Source organism: Cnephaeus nilssonii (genome assembly GCF_951640355.1).
Source record: "Cnephaeus nilssonii genome assembly, chromosome: 18".
Taxonomy (NCBI): Eukaryota; Metazoa; Chordata; class Mammalia; order Chiroptera; family Vespertilionidae; genus Cnephaeus; species Cnephaeus nilssonii.
Genome location: NC_137089.1, coordinates 35,382,143 through 35,393,330, shown reverse-complemented (window position 1 = coordinate 35,393,330; position 11,188 = coordinate 35,382,143). Strand labels below are relative to the sequence as shown.

At 39.7% G+C, this 11,188-nt stretch overlaps 1 pseudogene across 1 annotated transcript; it reads left to right on the top strand.

The window, feature by feature from the left end:
- The first annotated feature begins 778 nt into the window (after window positions 1–778).
- LOC307114333 (iron-sulfur cluster co-chaperone protein HscB-like) lies at window positions 779–1,412 on the top strand (annotated as a pseudogene). The gene has a single exon. The product of its transcript is annotated as an iron-sulfur cluster co-chaperone protein HscB-like (transcript).
- The last annotated feature ends 9,776 nt before the right edge of the window (window positions 1,413–11,188 follow it).

The following is an 11,188-nucleotide window of genomic DNA, read 5'->3' as shown; positions in this document are numbered from 1 at the left end:
GTTGGCTTACAGACTGAAGGGTCTGGGTTCGATTCCAGTCAGGGGCATGTACCTGGGTTGCAGGCTCGATCCCCAGTGGGGGGCATGCAGGAGGCAGCCAGTCAATGATTCTCTCTCATCATTGATGTTTCTGTCTCTTTCTCCCTCTCCCTTCCTCTCTGAAATCAATAAAAATATATTTAAAAAAATAAAAATAAATAAATTATAATATTATAATGCAGCAATTTTCAACCATTTTCATCCCATGGCACATATAAACTAATTACTAAAATTCTGCAGCACACTAAAAATATATTACATATTTTGCCTATCTGACCAAAAAATAGGAATAATTTTTATTTATTCATACCAGATGGCTATTGTGTTGGCCGTTGTCATTTTTTTAAAATTTGACAATCTGAGGGAAAAGAGGTCAATGCCCTGACTAAATAGTCAAGTATTGCATGTTTTAAAGATTCTTGGGACACACCAGTTGGAAATTGCTGTCATAATGTGTATTTGTTAGTCAAACTCCAGATGCAGATTGCATAATCCCTCATTTGTGTTGAGGCTTGCATACAAGGCTGCTGTAAAAATGGGGTTTCTTTTTTTGAAAAGCATAAATAGCAAAATATCTCTACAATTTATTGACAAGGACTACAAAAAAGAACAGTATTTATACATACGAATGTTTGAGGGGTGGATGGTCCTCTATTGATATTCCAAGCTAAGAGGACCGGGGCCTTGCCCCGGGTGTGGAGGTTGTGGCCCCAGGTGTGGGGGAAGGAGACCGCTAAGCTGCAATGCTCCGTCGCTAGCAGGAAGCAGCTCCCCGCAATGTTGGAACTGCAGCGGCCCAGTGGGCCCCATTCGGGAGGACGGGTTCTTCTGCCCCCAGTGCCGGGTGCTGCAGCTACCTGACCCCACTCGAGACCACTTCAGCCTTAGGGACTGCAAACGTTCCTTCAATGTTGATACTGCAAAGCTCCAGCATAGGTACCAGCAACTACAGCGTCTTGTCCACCCAGATTTCTTCGGCCAGAGGTCTCAGACTGAAAAGGACTTCTCAGAGAAGCATTCAACCCTGGTGAATGATGTCTACAAGACACTTTAGGCCCCCCCTGAGCAGGGGACTATACCTTCTAAAGCTCCATGGAGTAGAGGTTCCTGAAGGAACAGATTATAAAATGGACAATCAATTCCACATGGAAATAATGGATATCAATGAAAAACTCGCAGAAGCTCAAAGTGAAGCTGCCATTAACGAGTTTGAATCTATTGTCAGAGCTAAACAGAAAGAATTGACTGACAATTTGAGCAGAGCTTTTGAACAAGATGATTTTGAAAAAGCCAAGGAAAGATGATACTTTTCAAAGATGAGATACTTTTCAAATGTAGAAGAAAAGATCAAGTTAAAGATGGTTCCCCTCTAATTGTTGCTGATTTAAAAAAATAAAGTTCTTATTTATTTCTTAAAAAAAAAAGATTTTCCAAGCTAAATATACATGTGTATGAATATTAGAGCTGGCATTTCTGTGTTTGGAGTAGTGAGGTATTCTTTGGGGGCAGAGGGAATAAGAAGTTCTGGGGAAAATAGTAAAATTCCTCTTTTATCCTTCCCTGATGTTCAACTCTCCCCCTTTTCTCTTCCTTTCTACCATCACAGCCTGCTACATGCACAATATATAGAATGTCAGGTGTAGATCAATGGGTATCGCCAGTTGGCAGAGGGTGAGCAGTCTCCTCATCAGTTCACACATAGTTTTGGCACAGAGATATTGAGTATCAACATATGCATTTGCATGTGAACTTTCCCCCACCAATTAAACCAGATGCAATGAGAAATGATAGTATATTTGAATGTTGTTTTCAAAAAGAGGGTATCCAGTCACGTCACTGGCACAGCAGATTAAAACTAAAGGGAATTTGTATGCATTAGGCAATAATAGGCAGAGTCAATTCCCAGTTCTCTGTGCTGATGGGTGATACAGACTCTCCCAAAACTATAGCTGATCTAACAGCCATTTGTGCCTGGTACAAATTCCAAGGCATTTTTGTTTTCCACAGCTCCACCATTTTTATTATTTAACTTTTATTCATAGTTGAGTACGTTGAAGGGTACCTTCACATAATATTTTTAAGACTGCATGGATATTTATGTTCCGAATTCATGTAAACCTGATAAATTCTTTGCTGCTATACATGTTCATTTAATTTATAGAGTTAACTTTTCCCTACCAGCATTCTGTAAATATCTATTGACTTTTCCCCATCCATATAGTACAGGTGAGCGAGGTTTGAGGCTAACCTGATTTAGCAGTTTTATAGATAAGCTGTTCTTACTGCATGAGTGCTTAGAGAATATTTTCATGTCCTTGCAACCCAAAAATTTTAGTGGAAATGCTGGGACTTTCAATGTGCCTACTCTTGTCTTCTGTAGCTCAGGAAACTTCCAGTATTATTCCATAATCACTGATATTTAATTTATCTCTCTTCTTCTTCTTCAAAAACATTATTTGCATATTGAATCTCCAGGCTGTATCTGAAAAAACGATCTCATTTGTTTTATTTATTTATTTTTTTTTGGGGGGGGGACATTTTCTCTGAGTTCTGAGAAAGCTTTTCCAGTTTATCCTCCATATTACTGGGTCTAGTTTTTACATTGACCATTCTGCTTTTTATTGGCCCCGTGATTTTTGTATTTCTTCAATTAAATCATCACTTAAAAATAAATTTATACAATTTGTATATGAATGTAGCAGTGCGTTGTAGTTTATATACTTACAATCTCTACATTTTTTACCAATTTTTAAATTTCCCAAGCCCTAATTCATCTCAGCCTGCAGCTCATTAGCTCCTTTCCTTTTCAGCTCAGCCCATTGACTTCTCAGGTCTGCTTTTACTTATTTGTTGTTAAATAATTCAGTGCAGTATAGAGAGGGTTTGAGAAAAAGATACAAGTGAAATCAGTTAAATGCATGCAAGTGACAGAAGAAGCTATTTAGAATTAAATGGTACTGTGACAGCTCAGTACAAGACAACTGAAGAATCCCACGTATTCTAGCTAATGGTTAAGTTAACTGAGGGGGAAGACAGGAGAAAAATGGTGTTAGAGGCTTCTAATGAACTCTACAAGAACGTAAAACCATGAAGTTAAAACCTAGACCATGTCTTGGCAATAGAAATGGTGTAGATATGACCAATATCCCATAAATAATCTAGAAAAACTCTACAGAGATGGAAGCCTGATGTTAATCAGATGGGCAGGCAGAACTTGGAAATTAACGCAAATGTGACATCATTTGTATCATAGGTTGTCAGGACCTAAAGGTATAGGGGTTATGCCAGTAATCCTGACACTATAATATATTCTATTAAATTGCCCCAAACATTCTTTACTCTGATGCTTTAGCAACCCTAACATCAAAATTCCCAACCTCCTCTCCCCATGGAGATCAGCGGGGCCTGGAATGGGATTGAGACATTGGATGTGAACTGCAGCTTCCACCATAGCCACTAGGCCCACTGCTGGTTTGCTTTCTCGGTTTTGAAAATGTCTATTTCAGCTTATCTCCCTTTCTATGTTTATTACTCTTCTATGTGAGAAACTGGACAAACCTGTAAAGTAAACTTCAAAGCTTTACCTTTCTCTCCTAGTTTATTTCCCTTCTCTGTGTTCCTCCTGGAGTAAATATTGTTGAATCTGAGCTAGGAGTTGAAACAACTGGAAAACACTCATAGCCTCTAACAGTTACTGGCCCTCCCCTTTTGCATCACATTCTTGCTCCTCTTTAGACTCTGTTGTAGCAGTAAGCAAGGAAATGAATCACTTCTCCAGAACATTCACGCGACAGTGCCCCCTTGTGCAACTTGCTAAGGGCCCAAATGGCAGGGATCCAAGAGAAAGAAAAAAGGCTCAAATAGGATTCTTTTAGGGATTTTGTTTCCAAATACATAGAGGAGCCAAAATGCATTTTCACACGGCAGTTATTCCACTGCCCCCCCCCCCCCCCGATTCATTGCCTATGTAAAGGAAAACACTTTGTTTTTAAAAAGGGGAAATCCACCTCTGAAATTATGGAACACTGACACAGCATCATTCATCTTGGCAAAAGTTGATTGAGCAGATGATGTAGATCCACTTAACTTGGACTCAATCAAAGGTTTTGCTATTTTCATTTCACAGGCCAGATGTAGCTCATCATCGGTTGGAATCAATTCCAGAAGAGGTGTTAGAGTCTGTTGGTCCAAGAGAAAATCTGATCCAGGCACCAAAAAGAGCCATGAGGAAAACGGATACTATCTCCACCGATGGCCCAGCAACTTAGTCCAATATTCAGTTCAGAGTAAGCTGAGGGATAACCTAGAAGTGATGCTATTTTATTTTTTATTTTACTTTTTGATGCAAAAAAAGCTTTATTGTTTCCATTTGGTCCAATGCATGGGAGAGGGCTTCAGGGTGGTTAAAAGAATGGCTAGTAGTTTCAGGGAGAGGCTCAGGCAAAAGCCAGACACCCTGGGATGCAGAGGGGTCCCTCAAAGGCCGCAGGGCTCCAAAGGCTCCTAGTGGTGCTTGAGGGTGAGCCTTTGGAAGAGCTATTCGCCCAGCCCAGCCTGGGGGCCAGCCAGATGGCAGAGGTGAGTCAGGTGTAGCCCATCTTCTTGATGAGTTTCACCTCTTCATCCAGGAAGTGGTTCTCCAGGAAGTCAGAGAGAGGAGGGTGTGCGTGGGCAGAACCCAGGGCACGCAGCTCCAAAAGGGCCTGGTTCAGGTTCCTCTCCAAGGCTATGGCCACTTCCATGGCATCCTGAGTTTTGCCCACTCATCTTGGGGAGGCTTCAGCACGTCCTGAGACCAGCAGCCACCGCGCTGGTTTTGCATTTTTAAGAGACGCTCAGCACCTTTTTGCTTCTTCTCGACCAACTCGCTGAAGAAGTGCCCACGCCCTCCAGAGCCACATCTTCGGTGTCAAAATGGAAGCCCAGAGAGAGAGGTAGGTGTGGGAGGCCCGCAGATGCAGGCTGACCAGGTGGTTGATGGTAGCCTCCACCTCGGTGGAATAATGCTGACAAATTTGGGAGCTCGTGCTTGTTGGGCAATAAGGAGGTAAGGTAGAAAAAAAAAATGGTGTGTTGGCTGGTTCCAAAGGTGGTGACTGGATAAGTCGCTGGAGAGTGGTCGGAGGCTAGAAGAAGGGGTGTCCCTGGGTCTTTTCCTTCCAAACACTGTTGAAGTAAGAGATAGATCCGGGACCACCAAGAGCACTGTGAGAAGTGATGCTATTGTACTTTTAAGTTATTAAATCCCCAGTCATTGTGAAATCATCTCTCATGTCTTACTCCTGTGACTACACTGTTATATCTGAATGGATAGGAAAACTGAGTAATTAATAATAATACACTTGGGTTTCTGATATGTAGAAAAAGCCAGAAACCAATTATAAGCTAGGGATGTGTTTAATTGGGCTACTTGAGTCATCTGTGTTGACTTGAATCTGACTACTGAATAAATGCTTTATAATTTATCATAGCCCCTACAATTCAAATGAAAACAAATTCTTAATTTATTGAATACAATGAATCAATGTTACCTGATTCAAATAAATTTAAAAGAAGTTTAGAATCTTATATTCATCTTGTTATATACCGTATTTTCCGGCGTATAAGACGACTGGGCATATAGAAGATTTTCCTGGGTTAAAAAGTCGTCTTATACGCCGGAAAATACGGTATTACAATATAGATTTCCCATTCCCATAAGATAACAGTGGGTACTCAAATTTGGATTTCTCTACACATCCTTCATAAATAAGACCAACCACAACTAATGCCTACAGCATAACTAGGAAACAGAAAGTACTGTAAATTTCTATACCTGAGTAGGGAAATAACACTCTTTCAAAAAATTCTGAGATGTTGTGAGTACCATCTACTGATGTTATGAATTGAAATTTTTTCCCCTAAAGGATGTTGACGTCCTGACTTTTAGTGTTTATGAATGTGATTTCTTTGGAAATAGTCTTTGTAGATGATTGAGATTTCACTAGGTTAGATCTTAATCCAATGGGACTAGTATCTTTATAAAAAGAAGAAATTGGGACAAGACAAGCATCTCCATCCCCTCCCCCCATGTCCTCTTCTACCTCCTCCTACCCACTCCTCAGACGTGAAAGATATTAAAATATATTATAAAGCTATAGAAAGTAAAATAGTTTGGTATTGGTAAATGAATAGATAAAATGATCAATAAACAAAAGAGAATCCAGAAACATATGGATGAATACAATATAAATGCCTATCAGCAGAGGAATAAGAAAAATTTAAATAATGTATTTATAAAATGGAAGACTATACAGCAGTTAAAATATATACAGCCAGAGCTACCTGTGTTAACATAGTTGTATCTAAAAAAAATTAATGGAGTGTGAAGACAAAAACAATTAAGAATTAGAATGATATAATATACTACCATATATGCAAAATTTTAAACACACAAATAATACTACATGATTTTGGATACATACACGCATAAGTAATAAAAATGTAAAAATAAGGCCATGAAAAATACACAGCCTAGTTGTTAGGAGGCAATACACTGCCTTACTCTTCCTTTTTGTTAGTATTTACCTGATAAGTCTTTCTCTGTTAATTAGTTTTCAGATAGTCTTTTTCCTTTTTGAGAATTGTTTCTCTCCTAAGTGGTATATAGCTAGATTTTGTTATTTTAAACCAGTCTGATAATTATTTATTTACTGACTTTTGATTGATTGATTGATTGTTGATACTATTAAAGTTGTCCCCCCATTCCCCCTTTTACCCACCTCCACTCAGCCTCCCCCCACCCAAACTCCTCTAGCCATTACCACACTGTTTTTATCAAATAAAAAGCCAAAAGCACCCAGATACCCAGACCTCCGAAGGTGCCTCAACTGCACAGCTGCTTGTGTAGCTGCTGGGAGTCTGCCAGGAGCCAGATGAGGTCTTTGGGATTGCTTCTCACAGTTGGCTCCCTGAGGTCGGGGGGGGGGGGGGGCGGGGATGGGGGGCATTGTCACATGATGCTTTGCATCCCTCGGATGCTGTTTGGGAACAGGATCACAAAACTCCCATGACACTGTTGGGGGAAGCCATGCTTTGGGGGAAAAGTAGCATAAGGAAAAATCTATTAGAATCCTCACCTCATATTTAATCATAATGCATATGATTTGTTGCAGCTCAAATTATATCCTTATACAAACTGTACATGCCTTTTTCCATAATGTGGAAAGAAGGCTGCATAGCATTATCTAATGTAACATTGGTTCATTCAGCACATACTTACTTAGTACCAACTAGATACAGGACACTGCACTGGCCACCATGTGGATGTAACACTAAGACTGACTTGATTGTGACCTTCAGGAGTTTACAACTGATCAGAGAGATTAAGTGCACAAATATACCACCTTACATTTGTATAGCACTGTTGAGTTCCTTGATTGCTTTCCAATATTTTTTTCCAATTAATTCTCATCACACACTATGAGATAATTTCCTCCCCAAGGAAAATGAGCAGCAAATAAATCACCTGGCTGGTAAACTGCGGAGAGATGGAAGCCTGTGTTGATCTCTCTTCAGATCTCAATGTGGACTCCCACCAGGAAGCAACATGCCCCTTTGCAGGGACACAGATGGCTCACTGACCCTGAGCAGCCCATGCATGCTTCCCCCTCTGTACCCATGCTTTGCCACTCTCTGGGCTTACAATTCCCCTACACCTAACTCTTACACATCATCTTCAAGCCTCACTATGAAACGCACCCAGATGTCAGAGGTAAGAATTAGTTGCCACCCTCCCTGATTTTCAAAAGCTTTTTTGACCCTTCTCATAGGTGAGTGATTCAATTCCAACATTACTAAATGTCAGGAACACAATAGTGCTGTGAGATATTATCTTTACCATACTAAAGATCATTTAGAGTAGTAATTTAAAATGTAGATTCTATAAGCAGTCTTCACAAGTTCCAGTCCTGGTAGCAGGTTATGTTCCCCTCAGTAAGATGGGATAATAAAACACGCAACTCCAAGAGCTTTTGTAAGGATTGAATCAAATAATACAAATAAAATGTCTAATGTAGCCTGGCCAGCATGGCTCAGTGTTTGAGCGTCGACCTATGAACCAGGAGGTCATGGTTTGATTCCCAGTCAGGTCACATGCCCAGGTTGCCGGCTCGATCCCCAGTGTGGGGCATGCAGGAGGCAGCCAATGATTTTCTCTCATCATTGATGTTTCTCTCTCTCTCTCTTCCTCATCCTTCCTCTCTAAAATCAATTAAAAATATAAAAATAAATAAAATAAATAAAAATAAAATGTCTGATGCATGCAACATGTTAGCTAGTATTAGTTAACATATGAAGAAATTGAAGCTAATAAAAGTTAAGTAAAAGTTATTCAACCCTCCCTTGGCTAGTAGGATAATAAGTGGTAGAGACTGGATTGAGAACAGATCAGTCTAGCTCCAGCCTTGGAAATATGCTCCTTTCTTGAGAACAATTATACTCAAACTTTTAAGTTACATTCTCATATCAGTAGGAAAAAAAAGAGCATGTTCCCAATATTTATTATAAATTTTATCTGTAATATTTCAATAATATGTTATGCACACTATAAATAACACACAAAACATAAAGGAAGGCTATAAAACCAGAAATAAAGTTACACTAAATTTTCTCTCACTTCAGATTATTCTTGCTACCTCCATGAGTGTTTGTCTAATTTTACTTTGTATGCCTATCCCTAGTATAAAATATAATATCTTGCCTATAGCAGATGCTCAATAAACATAGTGAATAAAAGAGAATGAGGTTTTACTCTATGTTGTTATACTCTAGACTCACTGCTGTAACATACTGACAAATTTGAATGCAAATGTGTTCAAAAGCAGCATCCTTGAATTGCTTTTTAATATAACCACTAGCTTTCAGCTGCTAAAGGTCAAGCTTCAGTCATCTTCCTCAGAGCATTAGTTAAAAGAGAGAGTTAGTTATACAGCATGAACAGCTGGTATCCCAAAAGGGACATTTGCAAGAAGGAGGAAGATCTTCAAAGGCATACATATCCCATTCAAAATTGTTTGTTTAATTCTCCTATCCATATAATCTTACAGAAAATAAATGCCATTGCTGTCTCTTTAAAAGCCCCGGATCTGCTGGGGAATTTGAAATTGTTTAATAATCGTGGCTCTTAATTGTTTTTTTCGATGAATGGAATAAACTATAGGTGTAGATCTTCAACTTGGAGGTGATTGCCTGTGGACTGGATGAACGTGTGTGTTTTATTTCCTTCCCCACCAGATGAGAGGGCATAAAAGCAGTCACCTGTCAACCCACTCCAGCAATGAAATTCAGCAGCCTATTGTCCCAATCACTGCTCTCAATCACTCTAAACGGCCTCCAGAGGCCATCATTATTATAGGACATGTTCCTAAGAGCAGATAAATGGAGCTCCACCTGCCAGCCTGCATAGGGAAAGATGGACACTCCTGGCCAAAAATATGAAAGGGCCTGGAGCTTTATTGACATTTACATCAAAAATAGTTAGCAATGAAAGCAGCTGTTGTGGCGTGCTTTCACCACGACGTGTTTGGAATATGCTGTGAATTGAAATACAGACCTCCTGACAAGCAATTTACCTTCTGTCAGTCTCCATGTGCTTGCAGCATTACTGGGTACTCGCTGTGATAGGCCACTTAAAGCTGCACATGTGTACAGTTTGGATGAAAGATTAACTACAATTTGAGACAGGAAGTAAGGAATTGTGGAGTGTCATTCATAATGGCTTACATTGTCATCTGCAGGGTGACACCAGAGCAAGAAGGTGCCTCTGTTGTGACTGCCTTATGGAATCAGATGTCATTCATTTTAATGAAGATCTGACTACAATTCTAATAAGCAGAGAGCAAGACAGCTCAGGACTGGAAGCATTAATCTGCCTTGTTTGTTGACATTACGGTGACGACTAAAATGCCATTATGCAAGAAATTCTTTCAGAAGTGATTCGATAGGGGTAATTGTAACACAGTGTATAACGGCTCAGAACAAAAGATGTGCCAGGAGTTCATTTCTGTATTTATTCTTCTCAGTCGATTCACTACATTGAATTCCCCCTCCCTTGAAAAATTTCTGAGATGAAATATGATGATGTCTCATTAGTAAACTACTGATTGCTTTGTCTAAGAATTCCAGGTTTTAGAATTCCAGGATCCTCAATGCAAAATTCTGTACCAAGTTTTGGTGGCACTTTCAGAAATCAATGTAGCATTTCTTATGAGTAAGAGTAGATTAAATACTTAGCAGCTCTTTCCCTAAAACTGTCGCCCTGCACCATGCTATCTGCAGTTTGAGAAGGAATAGTCAGTCATGTGTAAAGAGAACTAAATAACTGATTGGGTTTTTTCTCCCTTGGCTAAGGAGTTCATCATGTTCAATCCGGTAAGCTGCTTAACAATGTAGGGCCAGTGGTTAACTGCCAAAGCTGATTTCTATAGAAATCCAGTGCCTTTTGAGTCATTACCAAGCCCACGAGTCATTCCACATTTCTTTTGAAAAGACGACGGTTTCCTTTTCCTCACTAAGTGTTGAGAAGATGCTCTCTGTCTCTTCTCTTTCACTAGCATTTGATTTGGGAAGTTCTGGGGAGTGTAGCTGATGAGGAAAGAAAGCAGTGAGGAAATGATTCACGACAGTGAATTTTCACAAATCCGTAGAAAGAAGGCAGTAAGGAAATGATGCCTCAAATATCCAACGCACTTGCTCTTAGGATCATGCGTGTATCATCGGCAATGCTTGAACCATCCGGTCTCTAATTCTTCAATTGCACCCTTTTTCACCACTAGAGTCACAGGCTGTGTGTGGCCAGCATTTCTACTTCTGCTTCAGATCCAAGAGTGACCTGAAGTTCTTAGTAAGCTTAGAAATCTGTGCTTTCAACCTCTTCATGCTAGCCAGACTGCTCTGACCAGCTAAAACTACCTGCAAAATCAAGTTTTCTTGTTTGTTTTGTTTTTAAACTTTTTTTTTAATCTAAAGAAGGCAGATATTATTACTGATTTCTAATGTATGCTGAAAGATGTAACTGAGCTTACTCCGGAAGCATATTCCGGCTAATAACAACTCCAAACACGTTCCTATGACTATACACTTACACATGTATTCCAAAGACCATAAATTC